Source organism: Acomys russatus, chromosome 25 (genome assembly GCF_903995435.1).
Source record: "Acomys russatus chromosome 25, mAcoRus1.1, whole genome shotgun sequence".
Taxonomy (NCBI): Eukaryota; Metazoa; Chordata; class Mammalia; order Rodentia; family Muridae; genus Acomys; species Acomys russatus.
In genome coordinates, this window is record NC_067161.1 from 31,782,959 (window position 1) to 31,808,889 (window position 25,931).

General features: G+C 49.0%; 1 pseudogene; it reads right to left on the reverse strand.

The window, feature by feature from the left end:
- Nucleotides 1-25,931, reverse strand: part of LOC127207889 (proteasome subunit beta type-3-like) — a 55,712-nt pseudogene that overhangs the window by 26,401 nt on the left and 3,380 nt on the right.

Below are 25,931 nucleotides of genomic sequence, written 5' to 3' on the forward strand. Positions count from 1 at the left end.
CAAGCTAGGGTGGGCTTTCAGTGTCACAGTTGCTTTGGGTTACCCATGCTACCATAAGTAACCCCAGGGAGCTCATTGGTCCCCCAACCTAGACTTGGGTGGGATCATTTCTTTGATCTGCCATCAGTGTCCTATCTAGGGTGAGTAGATGTTTGGTCACCTACCACAAAATAGGTTACATGTGTGTATAAGAAAACAAAACCAACCAGCCAACCAACAACACCAACAACACCAGCAACACCAACAACACCAGCAACACCAACAACACCAGCAACACCAACAACACCAGCAACACCAACAACACCAACAACACCAACAACACCAGCAACACCAGCAACACCAACAACACCAGCAACACCAACAACACCAGCAACACCAGCAACACCAACAACACCAGCAACACCAGCAACACCAACAACACCAACAACACCAACAACACCAACAACACCAGCAACACCAACAACACCAACAACACCAACAACACCAGCAACACCAGCAACACCAACAACACCAGCAACACCAAAACACCACAACACCAGCAACACCAGCAACACCAACAACACCAGCAACACCAACAACACCCAGCAACACCAACAACACAACAACCACAACACCACAGCAACACCAACAACACCAGCAACACCAACCACCAACAACACAGCAACACCAGCAACACCAACAACACCAGCACACCAAACACAGCAACACCAACAACACCAGCAACACCAACAACACCAGCAACACCAGCAACACCAGCAACACCAACAACACCAACAACACCAACAACACCAGCAACACCAGCAACACCAACAACACCAGCAACACCAACAACACCAACAACACCAGCAACACCAGCAACACCAACAACACCAGCAACACCAACAACACCAGCAACACCAACAACACCAGCAACACCAACAACACCAGCAACACCAGCAACACCAGCAACACCAACAACCCAACAACACACCAACACCAGCAACACCAAACAACCCGCAACACCAACAACACACAACAACACCAGCAACACCAACAACACCAGCAACACCAGCAACACCAACAACACCAACAACACCAGCAACACCAGCAACACCAACAACACCAGCAAACACCAGCAACACCAACAACACCAGCAAACACCAGCAACAACAAACAACAACCAAACACCCCACACACACGCCAACACCAGCAACACCAACAACACCAGCAACACCAACAACACCAACAACACCAACAACCATAGTACATACAGAGCTCAGCACTCTGTCTGGTTTCATATACATACTGGGGGCCCTGAAGATGTCTGTCATGGATAAGGGGATCTTATACTGGCTACCTCTTTGCATATTTAGCCCAACTTCAGGAGGCAGACCCTGGTTTTGTTCCTATTTTATAGACAAGCTAACCGGGGCCTGGCACGGTTAGTCACCTTTGAGGTCCAGGATCAGCCTCAGCTGCCAAGAGCTCACTGGGAGACAGAAATCTCACAGCAGTAGGGTCACAGTGTCAACATGTTTGTGCTCTGCAGTGTGTATTGCCAGCCCCACATTCTCATTCCAGATTACTCCTCCCCCCCCACGCTCCCCCACTATCCCCACCACCCAGCTTTCTGTGTCTGCACCCTGGTCACCATGTCAGAGTTCAGGCAGAACAGGGAGCAATTGGATTTAAAGCCCCTTGCTTTGAATTATTCATGCCTCGTCCCTAACTTCCCAGGAATAATTTAATAAGCCAGGGCAGCGGCAGGAGGGCACCCGACTGAGCAGCGTTTGGGAGGTACACTAGGATTGTGGGTAAGGCTACCCCCAAACCATCCCTCCTTCTACAGGAGGCTGTCCCTGAGTGTTCCAATCTGAGCATCCCTGGTGTGTTACAGCGCAGCCTACAGGTCCAGGGGCCCCGCCCCCGCCCCCCCCCCCCAGCACCTCAGGTATTCACCTGTCACCTCCTGATATCAGAGCTCTGCTGTCTCTGGCCCAGATCACACCCCTCACCCGAGAGACTGGGATGGCTCCCCATTGTGGCATTGTCCTATTCCAGTGCCTTCCCCTCCCTCCCCCGCCTCCCCATTTCTCCCACCATGTATCTAACACACATGGGTGAAGTGCGTTGGCCGGTTCTGTGGTTTCAGTGTTGGTCTCTCCCTTAAAATGTGTGCCGAGATTTAATTGTAAAGTGACAGCGTGAAGACATGGGGGCATTTTGAGGTGAGTGTGAGTGTGGGGGTGGGGTTGGTGCTGGCTCAGCCCCTCTTCTCTCTCAGCTATTCTGTTCTCTGCTATGGAATGTTGTGGCATGAAGGCAATGGCTAGCTGCTGACGAGGAATTCAGTGGCCATGCTCAGGGACGCCCGTAGTGTAAGAGCTGGAAATCCACTACAGAGGAGGGACTGAAGCCTCCTCTATGTACTTCCGGCCTCCAGAACAGTGAGTGGGTGACGTTCTGCCCATGATAAACACGCCTCCCCTGTGGCGGCAGTCTCTTATAGCAGCACAAAGCAGACTACGTTACATCATTTTTGAAGCCCTGTAGCTGCGGCCTCTGGGTGGTCAGCCATGCTATCTTCTTGCAATCTGTCATGTGGAGCCGTGGGGAAAAGGAAAGTGGCATAGTATGCTTGTAATGAGTTGAGACTAATTAAGAAACACTCTACTCGCTCCCCGCTAAAGAGTCCCTGTGTCCATTAGCATCGGACCCCACATTTCCCTTTCCCGTACCTCACAGCCACAGCTAAATGCACCTGCCTGTTCAGACATTTCTGGTAAGAGCATGGAGTCTGGCTTCTTTCATGTGGTCTAATATGTCTGGGGCTCATCCGTGACGTGGTGGGAATGGTGGCTTTGCGGATCAATTTCTCATTGGTCTCCTTCCTGGTGAAGCTGCCAGGTGTCACCCTGAGTCTCAGTGACCTCCCTGGGAAGCAGCAAGTGTGTTTGTTTCTTGTCTGTATAGTCACTACTGCAGCTGTGGTGGCTTCAGAGGAACTCTGGCATCAGCTCACAGCACAGGGGTCAGACGGCTGGCTCTGCAAAGGGGGCTTTTTCGAATGGTTATTTTATCTTTTTTCCTTTTTTCCTTCCTCTTCCTCCTTCTCCTCTCCTTCCTCTTCCTCATCCTCTTTTTTTTTTTTTTTTTTTGAGTCAGGATCTCACTGCAGCTCTGACTGGTCTGGAACTCCCTATGCGGACAAAGCTGACAGCAAACTCTCAGAGACCTGCCTGCTTTTGCCCCCCCCCCCCCAAGTGCTGGGATTAAAACTACTGTGCCTCACTGTTCATTTCCCCCGCCGCCCCCATCTCTCCCCACAGGGTTTCATTCTGTAGCCAGGCTATCCTGGTCTCAAACTCACGACAATTCTCCTACCTCAGGCTCCTGAGTCTTAGGCTTATAGACATGAGCTACTATACCCAGTTTAAAAATTCTTTCTTACGCACTTGTGCATGTGCTGCAGCATGTACATAGAGGTCAGAGGGCAGCTTGTGGGATTCAGTTCTCTCTTCCCCTGTGGATCTGGGGTTCGAACACAGGTCGTCAGGCTTGACATCAACTTTCTCTACCTATTGAGCCATCTTAATGGCCTTGGTTTTGTTCTGTACAAGGAGTCTCACTCCTGAGCTCAAGTGATCCTCCTGCCTCAGCTCTTGAATAGCTGGGGCCGCAGGCTCTTGGTTAGCTCAGGACTTCACAAGGCTGCATCCTTATCTGGAGCCTGGGATGCTTTTTCATATTTGTTCAGGCCCCTTGATGCTTCCCAGCGGTTTCCCACTCGCTTGCCAGCTGCCAGTCAGGGGCTACTCTCAGCTCTCAGAGGCTATTGGAATCTATGGCCTCTCGGCTCCTTCTGTCTTCATAGCCAGTGTTGCTGTGATGAGACACCATTCCCATGGCAACTCACAGAAGGCAGAGTTTTATTTGGGCTTATGGTTCCAGAGGGACCCGAGTCTGTCATGGCAGGGAGGCATGGCAACCAGGGGCAGATGCTGCAGCAGGAGCGGGAAGCTGAGAGCTCACACAGTCAAATGCAAATGGAAAGCAGAGAGAGCAAACTGGACTTGGGGTGAGGCTATAAACACTCAAAGCCCACCCTCAGTGACGTACTTCATCCATTAAGGCCACACTTCCTACACCCCTACAGTTCCACCAACCCAGGACCAAGTGTTTAAATGGCTGAGCCCTATAGGGACATTTCTAATCCAACTGTGCCCCCACCCCCACCCCAGCCAGCAGGAGACAGTCTTCTTGCTTTCATCTTTCACAAGTTGAATATTATTTGCCCAAGGGTGGGGAGACCACCTTCCGTTTTCAGGGTCCACCAAGGATGCTGATGTGAAGGCCCACGCATTTGAGATGTTAATTTCGTTTGTGAATCACTTCACAAGAGAACCTCTCTTAATGTTGAAATAACCCGGAGAAGGCCTGAGCACCGTAGGAGTGGAAGTGTGGGGGGCCATGTTTGAATTCGTCCCACAGTACAGTTCTAAATACCAGGCTCACACGCTGAGCCACCCTCTCCATCTTGGTATGGGCACTTCCCATGATGCCCTCAGCTTTCTGGTGGGTTCTCACAGATTTGAAGTTTTGGACACTCAAGTTTTCTTGCCTTTCACCACAAGGAGGGCTGGATCACACACGGCCTACTCACCATTATGGCAACAGAACGTTCTCTGTTCCTGATTAAAAAACAATAGGGCTGATGAGATTGCTCAGCAGGTAAAGGCGCTTGCTACCAAGCCTGACCACTTGAGTTCAATGCCAGTACCCACATGGTGGAAAGAGAAAGCCAACTTCTTCAAATAGTTCTCTAGCCCCAACAGGTGCACACACACACACACACACACACACACACACACACACACACACACACACACACCTGGTTACACGGCTACAGCAACACCACAGCCAATGCCAATTTAAACTCCAGGGAATGAATAGAAACTTCCCCGGCTTGGTGCAGTCCGTTCTGTCAGAAGTCCCCATCGGATATCATATTTGATGGTGACAGAGCTGTTTTTATTGAAAGCCAGGATCAAGTTAAGGTCAAAATTTCTGCCTCTGCTTCTCGCTAAAAATTGGAGACTTGGCACTGAAAGAAGCTAAATTTGCACAGGGAAAAGTGTGCTGTTATTTGTAGCCAGACACGATTTTCCACCTAGAGAAATCAGGAGTCTCAGGGAGCTGTCAAATGCCTTGAGTTAATTGGCGAGTTCAGCAAGATGGAGAAACATATGAGCCACAAAACAACCCACCCGTTCCTCATCATGCCAGGGACTAATTAAAACCCACCAGAGATGAGATACTGGCCCCGTAAGACGGCTCAGTGGATAAGAATTCTTGCAGGCAAGCCCGAAGGCCTGAGTTCAAGCCCCGGGACCTACAGAGTGGAAGGAGAGAACCATCTCCTGTAAGTTGTCCTTCGCACCTCCACAACTGTTGGTGCACATTCCACACACGCTGGTAATAAAGGTGATAACTTTTAAGAAAAGAAATAAGATACACGTGGCGATGGCCATAGGATCTGGAAAATTCTTGGGAGTGACATAATGTGGAGTGGGAGGATTGCATGTCAAGAGCTTGATTGGAGGTTCTAGCAGGGGGTTGTGGCTACTCACGCACTGAACTGTCCTCCGCAGTCACGGAAGGTTGTCTTCTCCGACCACGGGTGTGATTCTGGGAGGGATGCATATGGAACGGTGATGACAGAATGAGATACCTAGCCAGCCAGATCAATCAGATCTGCCCAATTGATCAGTGGATGCTATCCGTTACTGCCAGCTCACTATGATTGAGACACTGAAGAATCACAAACCCTGACTAAAACAGGAAAGGGAATCTTGGTGGCTGCCGAGGAACGTCACACCCAAGGATGGAGACAAACAACACTGTGAAGATCCCCCATCTCTCCAGGTTAATAGAAACTCAGCGGAATCAGTCAAAATCTCAGTAATGTGGGTGTCATGTAAATTCAACAAGTTGGTTCGCACAGAGGAAAGTCCGGGCAAGCCGAGTGAGTCACTTAGATATGAGCCACAGTGAGGCTCTGCTAGAAATCTTGGGCTTGCTGGAATCTGCAGAGCTAGGTCCAGGTCTGTGATGTTAATACAAGAAACAGACCAGCCAGTAGATCACAGAGAGATGGGGGCAAATGCACTTGTTTATGGGAACTCAGCGTAAGACAGAATGGTGTTTCTAAGCAGTGAAAAGAGCCATGCATGCCTCCACAGCCTCCTCCTCCTCATTCCTTCTTCCTTTCCCTGCTCCTCTTTTTTTTTTTTTTTTTCTTATTCATAACACAGAGGGGGATCTGTTTTATTTGCTCAGTCAGGAAGTACTCTGGACAAGAGTACTGACGGCAGGAGGGGCTGAGTACTGGAGAGTGGGGGTGGGGGTGGGGACACAGACCTGAGAAGCTGGCGCCCATGTTGGAGGGGAAAAGAGGGTTTGGGCAGCTGACAAAGCTAGAAGTGGATGTGGAGCAATAAGTAATGTAGCCTGTGCCTGTATTTGTAGGACTTAGGAGCCTCAGGTAGGAGATCTGCATGAGTTTGAGGCCAGGGCAGCTTGGACTACAAACCCTGTCGAAAGGAAGAAAAGGAGAGGAGAGGAGAGGAGAGCAAAGGAGAGGAGAGGAGAGCAGAGGAGAGGAGAGCAGAGGAGAGGAGAGAGAGAGAGAGACAGAAACAGAGACAGAGGGACAGAGACACACAGAGAGACTGAGAGAAGAGAGAGAGAGAGAGAGAGAGAGAGAGAGAGAGAGAGAGAGAGAGAGAGAGAGAGGAGAGAGAGAGAACAGCAGGGTAACACTTTTAAATCCCAGACAAGGGGTTTCTCTTGTAGTCTTGGCTGTCCTGGGACTCACTTTGTAGACCAGGCTGGCCTTGAACTCACAGAGATCCACCTGCCTCTGCCTCCTTGAGTCCTGGGGATTACAGGCGTGTGCCATCATGCCTGGCTCCTTATCACAATTTTAAGTAGCTCTCTTTGATGTTTTCTTGTCTATATTGTTACTTTTGGGGGGGATGGGGAGAGGTGACCTCTTCTCAACTGCGAGTCTGCAAACATCAATATCACTGTAAAAAGCAGCTTCCTTGCCTTTACATCAGCGGGAGCATGGGCCATGGACTTCTACGTAGTTTCTGGCTACAGCAGGGACCACTGCCATCCACATGGCCTCCAGCATCAGCACATGCCACGGACTCAGCGTGTTCTCTGGTAGCAGAACAGACCATGGACATCAGTGCTGTCCTCTGCCACAACACAAGGGCGCCAATACTAGCTATGAATGTAGAACTCTCAGGACTTAGCCCCCTCCCCAAAGCCCCAAAGACCTGGTCCCTTGCGTGCATTAGGCTGTGGCATGTGCAACTGGGGAAAGGTCACAAATATTCAGACCATGTCCTAGCTACAGGTGTTTCTAGGTGCCTGGAAGCAATGTGCCCACAGCAGGGTCAGGGAGGTGGCCTCTGCTTTCCGAGAGTGGCATAGAGCTATAGGAGGAAGGTGGGGGCGGCATTCAATGCATGGGGAGAAAGCCCTTGGCCCTGTTACCCGGTCCTGTCTTCTATCTATCTGACTGACAACGTCTCCGTCCGTCTGGTCTGGATCCTTCCACTATTCTCCTCATGCAAATACAAGCCGATGCCTCATATCGATCTCCCTTTCTCTTCTCTGCCCATGACAGGCAGAACTCCCTACCCTTACTTTAAACAGGTGCCCCGGATGCCTTTCTACCCGGTTACCCTAGCATCCTGTCAGGTCCTTGGCTGTCACGTCAGTAGGGGGCCAGGTGGCAAACAGATGGCTCTCTCAAGGTGAGTTTTCTAAGGGGAGTCTTGCTGGGGTGTGGCTGAATGTAGGAGTCCCCCTTTTTCTTTTCTAAGTACTTGGGGGAATATTTTCTTCTTAAGTTTTATATAAAAACGTTTAAAAATTGTTCTTTGAGAATTTTGTACATGTATACAATATATTTTGATCGATCCACCCCTGAGATCCCTAACTCTTCCTAGACCCCCTAGTCCCACCACTAATGTCCTCCCCATATCCTCTCCCCCTTTAGAAAAGACACCGCTGGGTCCAATTAGAGCTGCCTGTTCATGCGTGTGTCGCTGTGACATAGTTTTCCTCTTCCATGAATCCCTGTGGCTTCCTAATGTTTCCAAAATACCTGCCGTGCATCCTGGAAGATTTTTTTTTTTTTTTAAATGTCCATTGCTAGGAGTGAGATCACTGACTCAAAGGGTAAATGCATGGGCGTGTAACTAATGTTGCACTGTGGAAGGCAGTATGGGGTTCTCCCACATAAAACGTACCTCCACTCTATGATCCGACACTCACTACTCCAGAAGACATGTCTGAAGGAAATGAAATCAGCATACAGAAGAGGTGCGTGCAGCTCCCCGTGTGTTTCAGCATCACCCATCAAAGCCCGGATGTGGAATCACCCTGAGTGTGCATCATCCTGTGGCTGGGTAAATAGTAAGTGGCACATATACCCAGTAGAAAAGAACAAGTCTTGTTATTTTGGGAGACATGGACATGCCTGGAGGACATGCTGCTGAGTGGAATAACCAGACACGGAAAGCAGATATGGTGAGCTCTCTCTCTCAGTCGTGGGAGCTAAAGAGGTGGATTTTTGGTTAAATACGGCTAGAATGGGGGTTACCTGAAACTGGGGATGGCTGCGGGGAGTTGAGGTCTAGGAGAGGTCAAAGGGCATGCATTAGACTATCACACTTAGATGGGAGAGAGATATAGCACCACAGAAAGACAAAAATGACTGAGGTTCATAGCAATGTATGGCACACTTGCAGAATGCAAAAAGAGTGGGTAGTGAGCGTTCTTATCACAAGATGATAACCATTTAGTTTTGCTTTTCAGACAAACTTTGCTATGTGTACCGTCCTAGCCTGAAACTCACAGAGATCCTCTTGTCTCTGCTTAGTGCCAAGTACTGGGACTCCCCCCACCCCTTTCTCTTTTCTTTTTCTTTCCCTGGAAGGTATTATACATCCCAGGCGGACCCCAAATCACTATGTAGCTGAGGATGACCTCGAATCTTTGATCTTTCTGCTTCCATCTCCCAGATGATGATGTTAGGGGCGTGTGCCACCGTGGCTGGTTCATACAGTGTTGGGAGACTGAACCATTAAACCCCATGCTTAATGGTTGCAAGGCAAATGCTCTACTGACTGAGCCACTACCCAGGCCCCCAATATAAAAACTGCAAGATTGTGTGTTTGGTGATGAGCAACATTTAACTATCCCACAACATATATGCACTTGGTTCACCCCCAGTGTGTGTGTGTGTGTGTGAAAGAGAGCTTTTCACACGGGCAGAGGAGGTTGGTATCCTGCTCTATTACCCTCTATCTTGTCCCTTTGAGACAGAGTCCCCCTCTGAACCTGGAGCAAGGCTGGCAGCAAACAAGCTCCAGCAATCCTCTTATCTCTGTTCTTTTTAAAAAAATTTTTTTTTATTAATTTATTCATATTACATCTCAATTGTTAGCCCTTCCCTTGTATCCTCCCATTCCTGTTCTTTAAGCAAAAGGGTAACAGGCACATTCATAGCCACACCTGGGTTTTAATGTGGGTGTTGGGGATTCAAACTCAGGTCCTCATGCTTGCACAGCAAGTTCTGTTGCCCAATCAGCCATCTTCCCAGCCCTGTACATGTGTTTAGAAAAAACATGGTCTATATGACAATGCACACAAAATTATGCAAATGAATTCCATCTGTCTGTCTGTCTATCTATCTATCTATTTATCTATTATGTGTGTATGTATGGACCTATATTATATATATGTGAGGAGTGCCACAGAATGCCTGTAGAGGTTAGAGGCCAATTTACGGCAGTTGATTCTCTCTTTTCACCATGTGAGTTCTGGGGATTGAATTCAGTTTGACAGACTTAATGGCAAATGCCTTTGTCTATTAGGCCATCTTGCCAGCCTCAAATAAAATATAAACAACAACAACAACAAACAGCAACGGTTGAGGCCCAGCATGGTGGCGCACGCCTTTAATCCCAGCACTCAGGAAGCAGAGGCAGGCAAATCTCTGTGAGTTCGAGGCTATCCTGGTCTAAACAGAGTTTCAGGGCAGCCAAGGTTATGCAGAGAGACCCTGTCCCACATCCTCCCCACAAAGAGTGCTGGGGGATGGCCCAGTCAGTGAAGTGCTTGTTATGGGAGCGTGAGGGGCCTGAGTTTTAGGTCCCTAGAACCCATGTAAAAAATGGGATGCAAGGTACACAAGTGCAGTCCCAGTGCTGGCGTGGTGAGAACAGGCAGCCCTGGGGACTAGCTGGCCAGCCTGTGTAGCTAAAATGGCAAACTCTAGGTTCAGTGAGAGAGCTAAAAAAAAAAAAAAAAAAGGTGCCCTCTGGTCTTTATACTTACAGGAGAGAGAGAGAGAGAGAGAGAGAGAGAGAGAGAGAGAGAGAGAGAACAGACACTCTCTCTGTCTCTCTGTCTCTGTCTCTGTCTCTCTCTGTCTCTGTGTCTGTCTCTGTCTCTCTGTCTGTCTCTGTCTGTCTGTCTGTCTGTCTGTCTGTCTGTCTCTCTCTCTCTCTCTCTCTCTCTCTCTCTCTCTCTCTCTCTCTCTCTCAGAAAAGGCCACCCAGGCTTGGTTTGATAATCACCAAATTGTCATTCTGGGGTGGCACCTCTCCCCACTCAGTGTCATAACCCAGCGAGCTGCCAGCTTTGCTGGGTCTGTGGCCGACAGTGAGGCGGCATCCCAACACCAGCTTATGTAATTTCTGACGGGTGAGCTGGCCATCTTCGCAGCTTTCTGAGAGCCTTTTGTATTTCACTGTCTCTTATGTCTTTCTTGACAACCTATTGAACTATTGATCTTTTTCTTATTCGTCTCAAAGAGCCTTTTATATATCGGGGATCTGTTCTTCTGACACTTTCTGAGTTGCAGCTATTTTCTCGGTGGACTGCCAAACTTTGTTTCCAGTGGCTTCTGCCTGGCAGAAAACTTTCTGGTCTCATCGCTCAATCTCCCTCGGTTGCTTAATTTTTGAGTCATAGTTTGAAAAGTCTTCCTTTCTCACAACAAGAATTTGCTTGTTTTCTTCCCATGCTTTGTTTGTGTTCCCAATAGTTTCCCAAAGCAAAACAAGGACCTGCCACATGTTGCACACTGCACCGATCCACATATATGAAGGGGTGTGTGTGGTGCGCACGGGCCTCCCTGCTGTGGCCTTCTGCCACTCCTCAGATCCGGACCCCTTCCTGAACCTCTTCCAGCATCTCTACACACATGCAGAGCCATCCTGCAGGCCCTAGGACCCTCTAGCTTTCAAACTCCAACTGACTGATGTGTGATCCTCCTCTTCCCCCACGGTGGGGTTTCCACCAACGCGTGTCTTCTCCTGCCTGTCCCACCCCATTCGACTTCTCAGCTCTCCAGATTCCAAACTTGTGGGGCTGGTCTGTTGGTTATGGGTAGTGTGTGCTTAGATTGCACAAATGAGAGAGAGCGAGAGAGAGAGAGAGAGAGAGAGGGAGAGAGAGAGAGAGAGAGAGAGAGAGAGAGAGCTTTTTGTATGTGACTCTGACCTTTTATCATGGCACCTTCTCACACTGGTCCCTTTGTCTCCCCCTGGCTACTTGCTGCAAGAGACCCTCCTGGCTGTACACAGATCCTTCTAGGATGCAAATCCTTGTGCCACTGCTTTCGCCAATGCTCCTTGAGGTCTCCTGTAGCTTTCTTTCTTCGTGAGTGTGTTTGTTTCCCCCATTACACGCATGTGCCTGTGGAGGTCAGGAGACAACTCGCGGTGGTTGGTTCTTCCACCATGTGGATCCCAGGGACGGAGCTCAGCTTGCGAGGCTTAGCAGCAAGCATCTGTCTTTACCTACTGAGCCATCTCACCAGTTTTTCAGGATCAAGTTCAAACTCAAAGGTTCAGTCAGTATTCTTGTCTTCTCATGCCCTAGCCTCCCTCAGTTTATCCCACCAGTACCCTCATTGATGTCTTTTCTCCAGTCCCTGTCCCCCCCCCCACCCCCACCCCCCCACCCCTGGCAAGAAAGCTGCTTTGTTATCTGTCATTCAACTAGAGACACTCTGCTTTCAGGTCTGTAGGAGGAACCTCCAGGCACACAGGTCTGGTCTAGGGATCCTGGGACTCTGGTATATGCAGCAACTATGACTGGATCCCAGGAGTACCATGATGGTTGCTCTGCATCCCGGTGCCTGGAGAACAGTGACATCTTACTCATGCCTAAATTGAAAAATTAAACCAAGAAACCAGGCCAGTGGCAATGGATAGAGACACCGTGTTTTTCAGGAATGCCCCTGAGTCTGCCCTTTGGCGCTGCAATGCTTTCACGGTCCCTCAAGGGCTGAAGGAAGGAGCAGGAACCGAGCCAGTCCCGCAGACAACTCAAACGAGCCCAGGCAAAAAGCTGCCATAATGCGTGTGCTGCGCCACCAGTCCCCAGAGACCCATGAAAGGATAGATTGTGTTTTCAGCAGGAAGAAAAGAGATTTGTCTTCTCCAGCACTGAAAGCCAAGGTCACCCTGGCTACGGAGTTGCCTTTGCAGAGGAGGACACCAGGAGTGTCTCTTGGATATTGGGGCAGAGCTCAGGGAATGAGTGACGGCAGGGTTTGCCCAGCACCGTGGGAGCCTTCAAGGCTGAAAAACAAAGCAAAAACAAAACCATTTTCTTAGCACTACTTCCCTGAGAGTGCTTCCAGGGATGTGCGTCCTCCCTTACTATGGCTGGTGTGACCTAGTGGCACCAGTGAGCCTTCACCCTTCCATGGAGGCCCTCATACACATTGTCCCTCCCCTATGCAGGCGCCTGTATCCTCGGAGCACAGTGGGTCTCCTGATCCCTAGAATAACAAATCTGCTAGTGTCGTTTCTCTGACCAGCCCTTCCCCTCCCCCCTCCCCTGAAAGTCTCCCTTTTTTGAGGCTTTTCAAACTCAGAGACCTTGTTTCCTCGGTCTTTTGTGACCTGGTTTGTATTATCTCATGGACAGCCTCATCGGTTGTCTCCCTCAGCCCTCCTGTCTGTCACCCAACCAGAAGTGCTCCAGTTGTCCAGTCTCTGGGAATATTTATCCCCTTTCTGGGGACCATGCTGTCAGTTTGTCACCTAGACCAGCTGGGACCAACATGGTCCCAGAAAGCTGATGCCAGCTAGTTGTTGAGTGAAGTCAACTGCTGCTAGGACCCACTCTTCTGTATATGTGTGCCCCCATGTATGCATCTGTGAAGGCCAAAGGAGGATGCTGGGTGTCTTGCTCTTTCATTCTCCATCATATTCCTTTGAGACAGAATCTCTCACTGAAGCTAGGCTGGCAGCCAGCAAGGCCCAGTGACTCTCTTGTGTTCTGGCCCCAACAGCAGGCAAAAGCCCTTATTTAGCCCTTAGTGTGTGTGTATCTGTGTGAGTGTATGCTGTGTGTATGTGAGTGTGTATGTGTGAGTGTGTGTGTGTTGTGTGTGGTGTGTGTGTTGAGTGAGTGAGTGCTCTCAGAAGCCAAAAGAGGGTGTTAGATTCCCTGGAGCTGGAGTTATAAGTGGCTGTGAGCTGTCTAGTATGGGTGCTGGGATAAACTCAGGTCTCCTGCATGAGCAGCAAGTGTTTTCAACTGTTGAGTGGCTTCTCCAAGCCCTGGAATCACTCTTAAGGCCCTCACGTCATTGTTCAACTAAGTCTCCTTCACTTTCCCGCTTCCTTCAGTCTGTCATCTCCACGCAAACACAGCTTCTTCCCGGAGTTCTGCCTTCTTACACACAGCCTTGAGGATGATGCCACAGGCAACCGAGACTCAGTGTCCCCGCGAGAATTGACAGCAGTAGAAAGTACAAGCCTGGGCCTGGAGTCACAGTGACCTATGCTCAAAGCAGCTGTGTATCAGAAGGTGGCTGTCCTTGGTGCTCCGAGCGCCAAGGGACTTGTGGAAGTTGTTTTTCCTGGAGATCCCTAACTGGGTAGTGGGTGTCTTGAGAATGTTGTTATGGAGGGTTCAGGGCAGTGGCCCAGGCTTGGGATTGTTGGGTGATGTCAATCAGTAGTGTAGATATGGGATTGAAGTCTACGGGCTCACAGATGTAACATCAGAGCAACGCCGAGCAGCAAGTGTCACAAACCCAGAGCTCAGAAATTTAAGAGTGACTACCTGAACGAAAGGTCAGGATAAGGAATTTGACCTTGAACTTAAAGGGTAGAAAGAATCTTGACAGCTATGGTAATCTAAGGAGGGACAGTCAGGCCTGAGCAAAGAGTAGGTGCAGGAAGATGTTTGTAGGGCCACAAACAAGTGATTTGTGATAGAAAGAAGAATAGAGGAATGAGCAGAGGAAAAAGAGTAGATTTCATTAAGGACTGCAGCTCAGCAGGCAGTCTTTGCTCAGCATACACGAAACCCTGCCTTCCATCTCAAGCGCTACATAAACCAGGCATGGTTGTGCGTGCCCACAATCCTAGCACCTCCCAAAGGTGGAGGCAGGAGTACCAAGTTCAAGGTCATCCCGAGCTACACAATGAGTTTGTGGTTGGCCTGGCATAAATGAATCATTCGTGTTCTGTCTCTGTCTGGCTGCCTGTCACTTACACACACACACACACACACACATTAAAAAAACAAAAACAACAACAACAACAAAACAACACTGCAAGTTGGAGCCAGGTGTGGTGGTGAATGTCTTTAATCCCAGAACTTGAGAGGCAGAAGACCAGATCAGCCTGGTCTACATAGTAAACTTCAGGACAGCCCAGGGTTACACAGAGATACCGTGCCTCAAAAACAAACAAACAAACAAACAAAAACAACAAAAAATCCAAACAAACACAAAACGGCAAATGAACGAATAGCTGAAAATTAAAGTCCTCATGAGAGTGGTCTCAAAATATTAACTAGATAAAGGATAAAATATGTGGGCATCTGATTGGGAAGGCTGACCCTCTTGCCAGCTCAAATTTTGTCCATGTGTCATGTTGGTGTAGATACAAAGATGCAAAGTGCACAATGGCTCAGAGAAAAGGGGTCTAGGGAGCCTCCTGAGGGCACAGCTAAGGCTGGGTATCAGATTCAGATACAACGGTTCCCACAGAGCCTTGTTCAGGACAGTGGGAGATGTCAGAGCCTTCCAGTGAACTGGTTGAGTGAGCTTTGGTCAGTAAAGAACAGGCAGAAAAATAGCAGTTATTTATGTGAGAAAATGTGCCTGATAGTGGTAAACGAGGAGAGGAGGCCACAGAACAGCCGAGATGAACAGCCAAGGCTTGCAGGAACTAACCTATGTACACACGCACCATGTGCCACACATCGTTCTTCCCAAGAAGATGCTTCAAGTTTGTGTCACTGGGCCTGGGAGCCGGCGTCTTCTTGGATGTCCCTCCCTTTACTCTCTCATGGCTTGTACTGAGCCCAGCTCCTCTGTTTCCTGTCTATCCTAGCTCTCTTTCTCCCGATCTGGTGCCCCAGGTCTCTCCTGCCTCTTGGGTTGGCATGAAAAAGGAGGCGACCCAAGCCCCTGCCATGAGTCCCACACCGCTCCACCCTCCCTAGGGACATTAGGCAAGAGCCCAGCTGATAGTGCAATGGTGCCCTGAGAAGCCCAGGTGCTTCTTTCCCAAGGCTTCCTGGAAAACGGAGGCAAGATATGAGAGGTCTTCAATCCACTGTGAGCTTTGCTTGTACTTTTAAGAAATTGGTTATGTCTGCATGTGCGCATGCTGCAGCATATATGTGGAGGTCACAGGAGGATTTGTAGGAGTTGGTCCTCTCCTTCCATCCAGTGAGTTCTGCGGGCTGAGCTCAGGTTGTCAAGCTTGGCAGCAAGCACCTTTACCTGCTGAGCCTCCTCACTGACCCTTGTTTGCATTAAAAAAAAAAAAAAATTTATGTTCCATTTTAAAGATCGAAAAGCACAGCGGACTATATCATGAAAAATGTGATCTGCACCTGTCTGTACTTTAGAGCCTATAGTATTACTCAGCCAATCTATTTTTTAGTATAGCCTTGTAGGATACATTTATCTTGGAAGTCTTACGACTCTTCAGACAAATTCTTGCACGGAGCACATCCTCCCTAGCTGTAGTGCATTGGATATGCTGTTCTGCACCTTGCTTTTCACTTGAGATATCATGACTACAATTGCCTGTCAGCCACTGAAAAGTATCTTTCTATGGCTATGTAATAGCCAATTGTATGGAAGTACTAAGGATTTGTCCCTGTATCCACTTCATTTCAGGGATTTAGCTAACTTCAGCTAACTTTGGGGGAAGGGGAAGTATTTGTAGTGAATACAGGGATTTTTTTTTCTTGTCCTATTCCATAGTCAACTAAAACTATTCATGTAACATTGACATTGCACTGTGTAGGAGGCATGTGCACCTTTGTGCTCGCTGAGAAGGACCGGGGAAGCCAGGAATGTTACACACATGGTGTTGTCTCTTCAAAGGGAGAGATGTTTAGCCCGTTTAATGTGCTAGAAGGACAGATAAACGGATGTAGTTAACAGCCTGGTGTCCTCTGTGCTTTCTGTATGGCCAGGCCATATGAGCTCCCCCGGCCCCTATTATGAGATTGTTTACCTTGAGCCTGTTTTCTAATCTGTATAACCAATCTGTATGGAAGATGTCACTTGTACTTTACAAGTTTTGGTGTAATCATGTCTTAAGCTTTGTTGTGCACATGGGGTTCGGTTAATTATCACCAGGAAACTTTTTTTCCAAATTGTGTTAGGCTTAAACACTCCTGAAATAAACTACCTGGTGTCAGAGTCTCAAAGTTTGAACGAACATTGGCTACTGAGTCGTGCTGAACCAAATTTCCTTCTTGCCTCCCCTAGATCCACACTCTGTTGGCTACAGTGTTTGTAGAGACACCCCCCCCCCCACAGTACTGAGTGACATACATAATCTAGAAATTATTTAAATGACATGGGAAGATGTACACATGCCATATGTAAATTTTGTACCATTGTATTTGGGACTTGAGAGTACATGAACTTTGGTGTCCTCAGAGGCCCTGAGCTTCCAGTAAGGAATGGCAGTTTCTCTCCTGGTTCTGCAGTGAAGTAGTTTTTATACACAACATGTTCCATGTGTGTGACAATATTGACTATGGTAAGATTTGAGAGGCAAGAAAGCTTTGGTCCTGGAAGTTCAGGTTGAATGAGCTATGCCCTGTCCACCGAAGATGTGCCAACTTATGCACCTCCGGGATGGCTGGGCTTCTATCATGGTGACAATTTGTGCTAAAGGACTCGGGGCTTGACACAATAGAACACTTTACAGTCATCCTACCTGACCCCAACTCTATCCCAACTCCTTCCAGTACTTTCTGAGGACTATTCATACAATAGCAGATTAGCTCCTTGATAAGTAACACAAACTGAAAAGATTTCCCCATGTTTGTTTTCATTTAATCTTCATTTGGTTTTCTTCCCTTGGTAATTATATATATATATACATATATATGTGTGTGTATTAAAGTAAAGAAAAAAGCTTACAGGTGTGAGCACATCACTAATGGTGGAACTAGGGCTAATCTTGTTGGTTTTATGTTGAGGGTATGTATGTTGCTTTCTTAATCACACACACAAAGACCATAGGTCTTATCATGCCAACAGAATTGCCTCTGTGTGGCACAGCTGTCCAGAGCCATGTGACACTGGGGGTACTGTGGAATCTCTGCATTCAGGCCCAAATGACCTCAGGTTCCATCCCCCTTCCTACCTGGGCCACTTCGTCTCTGCCTGTCCTATGGTGCCTCCAACTGTTTCTAAGAGTCCCATAGTTTTTCATTGAACTTGGTACACATGGCTCCACACTGCTGGCTTCGGTAACCTTGAACCTCTCTCCTCCACAGTGCTCCTGAGCCATGCTACCACAGTGCTCTTAAGGGGCCCTCATAAAATGGCTGGTAGTCTCGTCACTGCATATCACCTCCTAAACGTGAGAATGGCTGAAACATTTCCCCCTCTAAGGTCTTCACCTCTCCAGACTGCACCCGCTTGGGCACATAAGGAGTGTACTTTGGGAGTCAAGACACGAAGGTGTGAAGAACGAGGAGCTCGAGGAACGGTGGAAGGACTTTCTGGGTCCAGGGATGCTGGCATGGGGCTAGCTGCTACTCTACTGTGGTCTAGGGGAGTGGGGGTGAGGGTGGGGGCGGGGGTGGGGTGCCATTCCACAGGAGGGGCCAGGAATAGAAGACAGGCTGGGCCCCATGAGCCTTGCAGTTCCTAGTCTGATCAGGGCATTGCATAGAGGCAGAAGTACCATGGTCCTGCCATTTTTCTGCCAGGACTTCCAAGTCCAAAGGCCTGTTGGGGATTATGTATCAGGCTCTCTTGCCCCTCCCCAGCCTTTGTCTTTGGTCCCTTAGGAAACATCCCTGTCGCCACTGGGAGGCCTCCAGAGTAATTGTGTGTGCATCTTAATGTTACCAAGCCCGGAGCTTCCAGCCAACTTGCCTTTCAGGCTAGCTGCTACAAAGCTTGGTAGCGGGTAGTGTCAAGGCTCACCCATATCCAGCGCTCAGCTCATTAGAGCTTTGTTTTCTCCTCTCCCTTGCTGTTACATCTCTATCCTTGTTTTTCGTTCTTTTTCTTTTCCTTTGCTCCCACATTTAATTTATGCAATCTCGTTATATATGTGTATCCTCATAGGCACCTTAAATCCTTCCCAGCGATGCTGGGTAGGAATCATAAATACCAGTTCTATCTTCATCCGGAGTCTGGAGGTGGCTGCATCTCAGTGACAACCAATCTTGTTAACCCTTACCTGGGCAGGGAGGAGTGTGTGGCCTGCCTAGAACAGGGCTCTGGGGTCTCGGATGTCCCTTTGCAGCCCAGGAGCAGGGCGTGAGAAAGGGGAAAAGGAGAAAAGAAAAGGGGCTAGGCTTGTACCCCCTACTGTGTGCATGAGCGCATGTGTTCGTGAGTGTGTGTGTGTGAGTGTGTGTGAGTGTGTGTGTGGGGGGGGCTGAGATCTGATGGAGGGGTGGAGCCTTCTGGGGTGGGGGTCCAGTGCCCTTGGGCATCCTAAATCCCATGGGAAGGATCTTTGCACAGCCCAGTGGCCTGGTTCCCTGAGAAGTATCTGTCTCCACCTGTTTGAGATGAAGGCTTTGCTTGGCTTGGTTTGAGTTGTAGAAGGATTCCAAAGGCTAGTGAGCAGGTGAGCCGCGTGATGGCTAGCTGCAGGCTGAGCAGGGAAGGAAGACAGGCTGTGGGCTGGGCCAGGGGCCCACATGATTCGAGTTACAAGGGTGGGATTCAGGGTCTCTAGATTGTCTGTGAGAGATTGAAAACAGCAGGGTGGTGGTGAGGCTGCTGCCACTTGGACCTTGTGTAGACACAACCCTTCTAGAGAGTGCAAGGTAAAAGTGCTTGGGTGGGATGACCCTTCTGGGAGTTGGTGAGGGAGAGGGAATTCTGGTTTGTGGACTATGCATTTTCTGCAGCCATTTCTCCCCTTTGGGACAGTGCTCATATGACTTTGGGTACCTCCTTCCCTCCCGCTTTGATCCATACACTACAGGGTCTCGGGAGGGTCCCATCCACCCACATCTGGCCACAGACATGTGGTCATTTGTTCATCAAGTTGATTCAACCGGACTGATTCCAAGGGCTGGAGGGAACGTTCTGGAAGAAACATTTTCTGTCTTGTGCATCTGAATCCAAGAAGAAGGGCTAGTGGCCGCTACACTGCCATCAAGAGTGGTTGAAAAGGAAGGCAATCCAAAGAGACAAGGGAAAAAGAATTAGAAAGAGGAGTTGCTTTGAGCCCTTGTCTTCAGCTGTGTCTGGAGAGGACTTACTGGTTTATAAAGCCCAAGCCCTTAGCAGGAGTGTGAGCTTGGGGGGCAGACTCCATCAAGCAGGCCAATGAGTCTCAGGCCACTCAGTCACAGATTCCCTCTATCTCTCTATTTAGAGCATCCAAAGGCTAGATCTCTTGGTAGTAGAGTGGCTGCCAATAGTGAAGCCACACTTTTCTCCACCGACTAAGAACTTTTCCTTGTAGAATTAGAAGCATCTTCCCCTGAGGTCTCAATGGGCATCTTGTCAGGTCTTGTTGGCTGGACTTGAGTCTTGGGCCTCCTACCTGGAGGGATCTCAGGCCGAGAAGCTGAGACTCCTGTCTGGAGAAGCTCCAGCACAGGCAACTTAAGCCTAGAAATTTGTGGTCCTGGTTAGAAATGGGAGTATGATGAGGAGGCAACCAATGGCCAAGGATCTCAGGTAGCCTTGGTGTAACGAGCTCAGAGAAGCCCTGGATTCCTATGATACCAAAGTGACCTTCCACTGAGGCCTCCACTGACCTCTTTCCCAATGTGGGGCCTTGTGGTAGAAGCGTCAAGCAAGACTTGGGGACTTCTGTGCTTCTCACCTTTGCTTAGTAGAATCTTGGGGTCTACAGTTACGGGGGGCACAAAGGGAACACCACCAAGTTGTAGGTCAGCAGCAGTGGCATCAGAACAAGGCTCAGCAGCAGCGCAGGAGAGGCATGGAAGGAGCTTGCTGTGACTCCACATATTTTCCCTTCCTCAAGGATCTGTTTGGACAGGAGCTGCAGGGTCTGGAGGCAGGAAATTTGCACTGAGTGTCCCCAGTCACTCTGAATTGACTCTGCAAACGAACCCTGATCCCATGGAACATGCACACAGCTGACATTACAATCACACAACTGAATTCTGATCAAATATGGGCAGTTGACGTCACAGAAGCCTCTGTGTCTTGTTCTTTTAAGACGGGCGCTCATGTAGCCCAGGCTAGCCTTGCGTTCCCGATCCTCCTGCTTCTACACCCTGCGTGCTGGGATTACTGGCATGCGTCACCATGCCTGGTTTCCTGTGGTGCTGGGGAGTAGGCCCAGGGCTTCATGCCTGCTAAGTGCTCTACCCACTGAACCACACCGCCAGCCCACACATCTTGTTTTGACAACAGGGAAGTTTGTAACCACAGCTTAATGGATGCAGCTCTAAATGGAACTCATTTCTTTCAAGGTCCCTTGGGTGACATCATGCGGCAGTCACTGTGGGTCATGGAGGTGGGGCTGAGACTAGACTGTCTTTCTACTTCTAGAGTGAGCCTATTGTGGGTGCCGGCATGGACTTGCTTCTAGGGAGGTAGGGTCTGGAGTGAGCTGAGTCTGGAAGGAGTCTCTTGCTGGACTCACAGCTGTAGGCACACAGAGCCCGGAGTCACAGGTGGGGCTTCCCTGGCCTCACTTTGGGGTAAGGGTGGGGCTGCAGTACCATCATCGTTCCTCCCCAAGGGCTTGTGTCCCTGTTAGCCACCCTGTCCCTGCCAGGGGCCCCATAGTCTGTGCATTACTGCTGGCATAGGCTTTGCTTCTCTTGGAGTTATTTCCTTGTTCACTTCCTCCTTCTTCTTCTGGATGCTTCTGGGATCCCAGGGCCCCAGGCTCAGTCTCCTTGTCTGAGGCATAGAGCCGGCAAGCTTGGGTAAAGATGAAGTCCCTGCTTCCTTGGAGCTGAGCTCCCGGGAGGAGAAAGGGGGCAGCACAAATGTGTGTCAGAGATGCTTGACAGAGGGGTGAGGCTTTGTGCTGTCCAGCAAGGAGGGGCAAATGTGGGGCCCCGAGCAGTTGTCTTATGGCTCAGCAGGTAAGGCCACTGGCCATCCATGACAGCTTGGGTTTAGTCTCTATGACCACATGGCAGAAGTTGGTAACCTACTCTCACAAGTTGTCCTCTGACCACCACATGTGTACTGTGGCATGCCAGTGATGTCAGTGCACGGACACACACACACACACACACACACACACACACACACACACTGTAATAATCTTTTTTTTTTTAAAGGAGTCTTTCTCAGGGTTTATTTGATATACAGCAAAGTGCACTTTTTTTTTTTTAAACATAACACTTTTATTGCTTCTCTGGAAACTTCACATCATGCTTCCTAATCATATTCACTTCCCAGTCCTTACATGTCTGCCTCCTGACCTATGCACCTCCCCTCAAAAGTAAAAATAAGAATTTAAAAAGGAAAAAAAGTCCAACTTGTGTTATCCATATACTCACTGGAGCATGGCTAACCTCTCAGTGGCTTGCCCCTTAAGATTAAGCTGAGTCCTTCCCCTTCCCCACCCTGCCAGAGGCCATTAGTTGTGGACAGCCACACTTAAGCATCGCTGTTACACTTCTTAAGAGTTTTCTTTGGTGGCTTCCTGTGTAGGCTGTGACTTTTGTTGTGGGGAGAGTACAGGTAAGAGTTGTACAGAAGCCTTCCATGTCCCTCCCTCTTAACCGTGTGTCTGTAGTCATCAATGTCAGGGTGGAAGCGGCCTCCTTGCTCTTCGGAGTTAGTGGGAGCACGGCTCATGAGGCTCTAGATGGTCTCCGGTGACAGGTCCGATGGAGAACATGGCTCCCGGCTGCAGTGAGACCACAGACCCAGACAAGGCTTTTGGAGGCAGCCTGGACTACAGGCATCAACATGGCCCCAGGTGGCGGTGCAGGCCACTCAGATCAGCATGGCCCCAGCAGCAGCACAACCCACGGCATCAATGTGGCTTTGGGCTGCAGGACAGATCATAGACATCCACATGGCCTTCAGTGGTGATACAGGCCATGGACGTCAACCCAGATCCTGGCTGCAGGAGGACCACAGACAGAGACAAGGTCCTGGACATGATCATGGCCTCAGGTGACAGGCAGTCCAGGCCACTCATACCAGTATGGCCCCTGGCGGCAAAATTTTTTTTTTTTTAAGATTTATTTATTAGGTATACATCATTCTGCCTGCATACCAGAAGAAGGCACCAGATCTCATTATAGATGGTTGTGAGCCACCATGTGGTTGCTGGGAATTGAACTCATGATCTTTGGGAGAGCAGTCAGTATTCTTAACCTCTGAGCCATCTCTCCAGCCCCTTGTTTTTTGTTTTTTAAGCATACAGATTGAAGTTCCATGGACACATACAGTCAAGGAACACTGCTGCAATCAAGATTCTATATTTTTGGTTGTGAGCCTAGCCATCTCTCCAGGGCACAATCAAGATTCTAGAATGTTCCTTTTGCCTCTTAGTCCTTCCCCTAGCTTGTGGCCTTTGGTGCCAGGCTGTGCTGACTTCCTCAGTCTCTGAATATCTAGTTTGGCCTCTGTTAAAATTATGTTGCATCTGGCTTTTTTTTTCCATCATCAAAACGGTTTTGAAAATTCAAATCTGTGTCATTACCTGTGTCATTACCTGTGTCCACATCCTTTTCCAATGTTAAGTAGCATTCCATTTCTTGAGTTATTTTTGTGACATTGTGTTTGACTCTGTTGTCATTTTATTATTAATTATCATTATCTTTTAAGTTCTGCAGGCATCCGGTGTAGTAGTTCACAGCACAGCTGGCACAAACTAGGGCTCAGAATGCCAACCGTCTATCAGCTGCTGTTCTCCTAGATTGTGACACGTGCCCAGGTACAAGGAAACCTTAGAGCTGTCTACAGCTGGGCGGTTATTATTTTCAATTGTGTGTCTGTGTAGGAATACGCGTCTGTGTGTGCCTATGCCTGTGCCTGTCGAGGCCAGAGGCATCGGGTCTCTTGGAGCTGAAGTTATAGGTGGCTGTGAACCCTCTTGAGACTCAAACTCAGGTCCTCTGCTAGAGCAGCCAAGAGCTTTTTAGCAATGGAGCCATCACCCGCCAGCCCTGCAGTAGACATTTTTACACAAGCCTTTTGTGAACGTACTTGTCTCGGTAATGGCCTAAGAATAGCAATGTTTACTCATAGGGTAAATGTATTTTAAAAATCATGTTTAAAAGTTTTATTACAGTTAGTTATTTATTTATTTAGTGTGTGTGTGTGTGTGTGTGTGTGTGTGTGTGTGTGTGTGTGTGTGTGTGTGTGTGTGTGCACTGGTGCATGCACGTGTGTACTCAGTGATGACACTCTAATGGAGGTGTCAGGACTGGGTCTCACTCTCTCCACTATATGAGTCCTGGGGCTCGGCAACAGGGGCCTTGACCCACTGAACCATCTTACCAGCCCAGATAAATGCATTTCTGATTACCTGAATGCTGATTATCTGTGCTTTGATCTCATCTTTCATGCTACCACCAGCCGCACCAGAGTTTCCCTGCCTCCGAGTTCTCCCCAGAGCTGATGCTGTTGAGCCGTTTTAATTTTAGCCAATCTACATGGTGTGAGGCACTATCGTCTTGTGGTTTTGATTCCCATTTCCATGGGGAGGGGGGCTTTAAATATTGGAGTAGAGTGTCCTGAGGTGATACTTGATTGTCTGTGCTGATGGGCTCTTGGGAATTGAGCTAAACGCACTGCTCAGTTTTCTCTTGAAGTCACAGCCGGCAGTTTCCATCAACCTACAACTCCAGCTCCAGGGACCTGATAACCCTCTGTGGCCTCCGATGGCACCTGTGTGCAAACTCACAGAAACCCACCACACTCAGACACATGGGGCAGCAGCCGCAAAGCTGGGCATGGCACTGTGCGCTTGTGCTCCTGGTCCTGTGAAGGGGAGGACAGGTGATCCTCAGGGCTTTATAGCCAGTTAGCTTAGCCCCCTGGCAAACTCCAGGCCAGTCTAGAGCTGTCTGAAAAGAAGAGGTGGGTAGTGCTAAGGAGCACACCTGGACCTGGTGCTAAATCTTTAGAAGAGATTATGGCATCCTAGGCTTTCTCTAGCTGCCCCTCCCCCCATGTGTGCTCTGTCTGCATGTATGCATGTGCACATATGTGTGAGTACATGTGGAGGCCAGACATAGATGCCTAGTGTTTTATTCAGTCACCTTATTTTTTGATACAGGGTCCCTCACTAAACCCAGAATGTCCCAATTCATCAAGACTAGCTGGTCACTGACTGAGCCTCGGGATCTTCCCATCTCTGCCTCCCCAGTGCTGGGATTATAGGAATACATCACCATACCATCTTTTGGTAGGTCCTTCAGGTGGTTGGCCTTTGGTCTCCAAACTGAGGTCCCCTTGCTTGTACAGCAAGCATTTTCTGGCCTGAGCCACCTTGCAGTCTTGGCTGGCCTGCTTTCGGATGTGATCTTGCCCTCTCTTTCCTTTCTCCACTGACTACTGCAGTCTCACCAGAGACGGAACCAATGGGGTCACACACACCTTGGACCCTGAATCTTCAGAACTCTGAGCTAAAAAATCTCTTCCCTTTAAGAAGTTAGTCTGCCTCAGACATCTTATTATAGCACCAGAAACCAGATAAATCACCCTCTGGGGAGGATGGATAGTTGCCAGTACCAGCAGGTTGGCTTCCAGCATCTAGTGAAAATTAGAGGTCAAGTTTCTGATCAGGAACTTTCCAGGGACACAAGCACAGGGTGACATGAGAGCCTTAGGGTCTAGCCAGGTCTAGTAGTGTCAGCCTTGAGTCACTGCCAAGCCTTAATACAGTAGTTCTCAACCTTCCTAATGCTGTGACCATTTAGTACAGTCCCTCATGTTGTGGGACCCCCAAGCAAAATTTTATTTTCATTGCTACTTCATAACTATAGTTTTGCTATTGTTATGACACTTAATGTAAATATTTGGCTGCAGGACATCTGATATGCCACCCCCAAAGGGATCATGACCCCCACAGATTGAGAACCACTGCATTAGCAGGAAGACACTGGGGCTTAATTACAGCCTAAATACCACTGGCCTCCTCTCAGTATGCCTTCTGACTCTCCCACCACAGTGGGTCCTGCTGTCTGCAGGATACTCCCCAGGAGCTCCTAATTTCTTCTGGCTTCCAGAGATCATTGTCCTGTCTTTGCTGTCTGTCTTCCTTTCTCCTCCTCCTCCTTCTTTGGTTTTTCAAGACAGGGTTTCTCTGTGTAGACTTGGCTGTCCTGGACTAACTTTGTAGACCAGGCTGGCCTCGAACTCACAGTGATCCTCCTGCGTCTGCCTCCCGAGTGCTGGGATTAAAGGCATGTGCCACACTGCCTGGCTT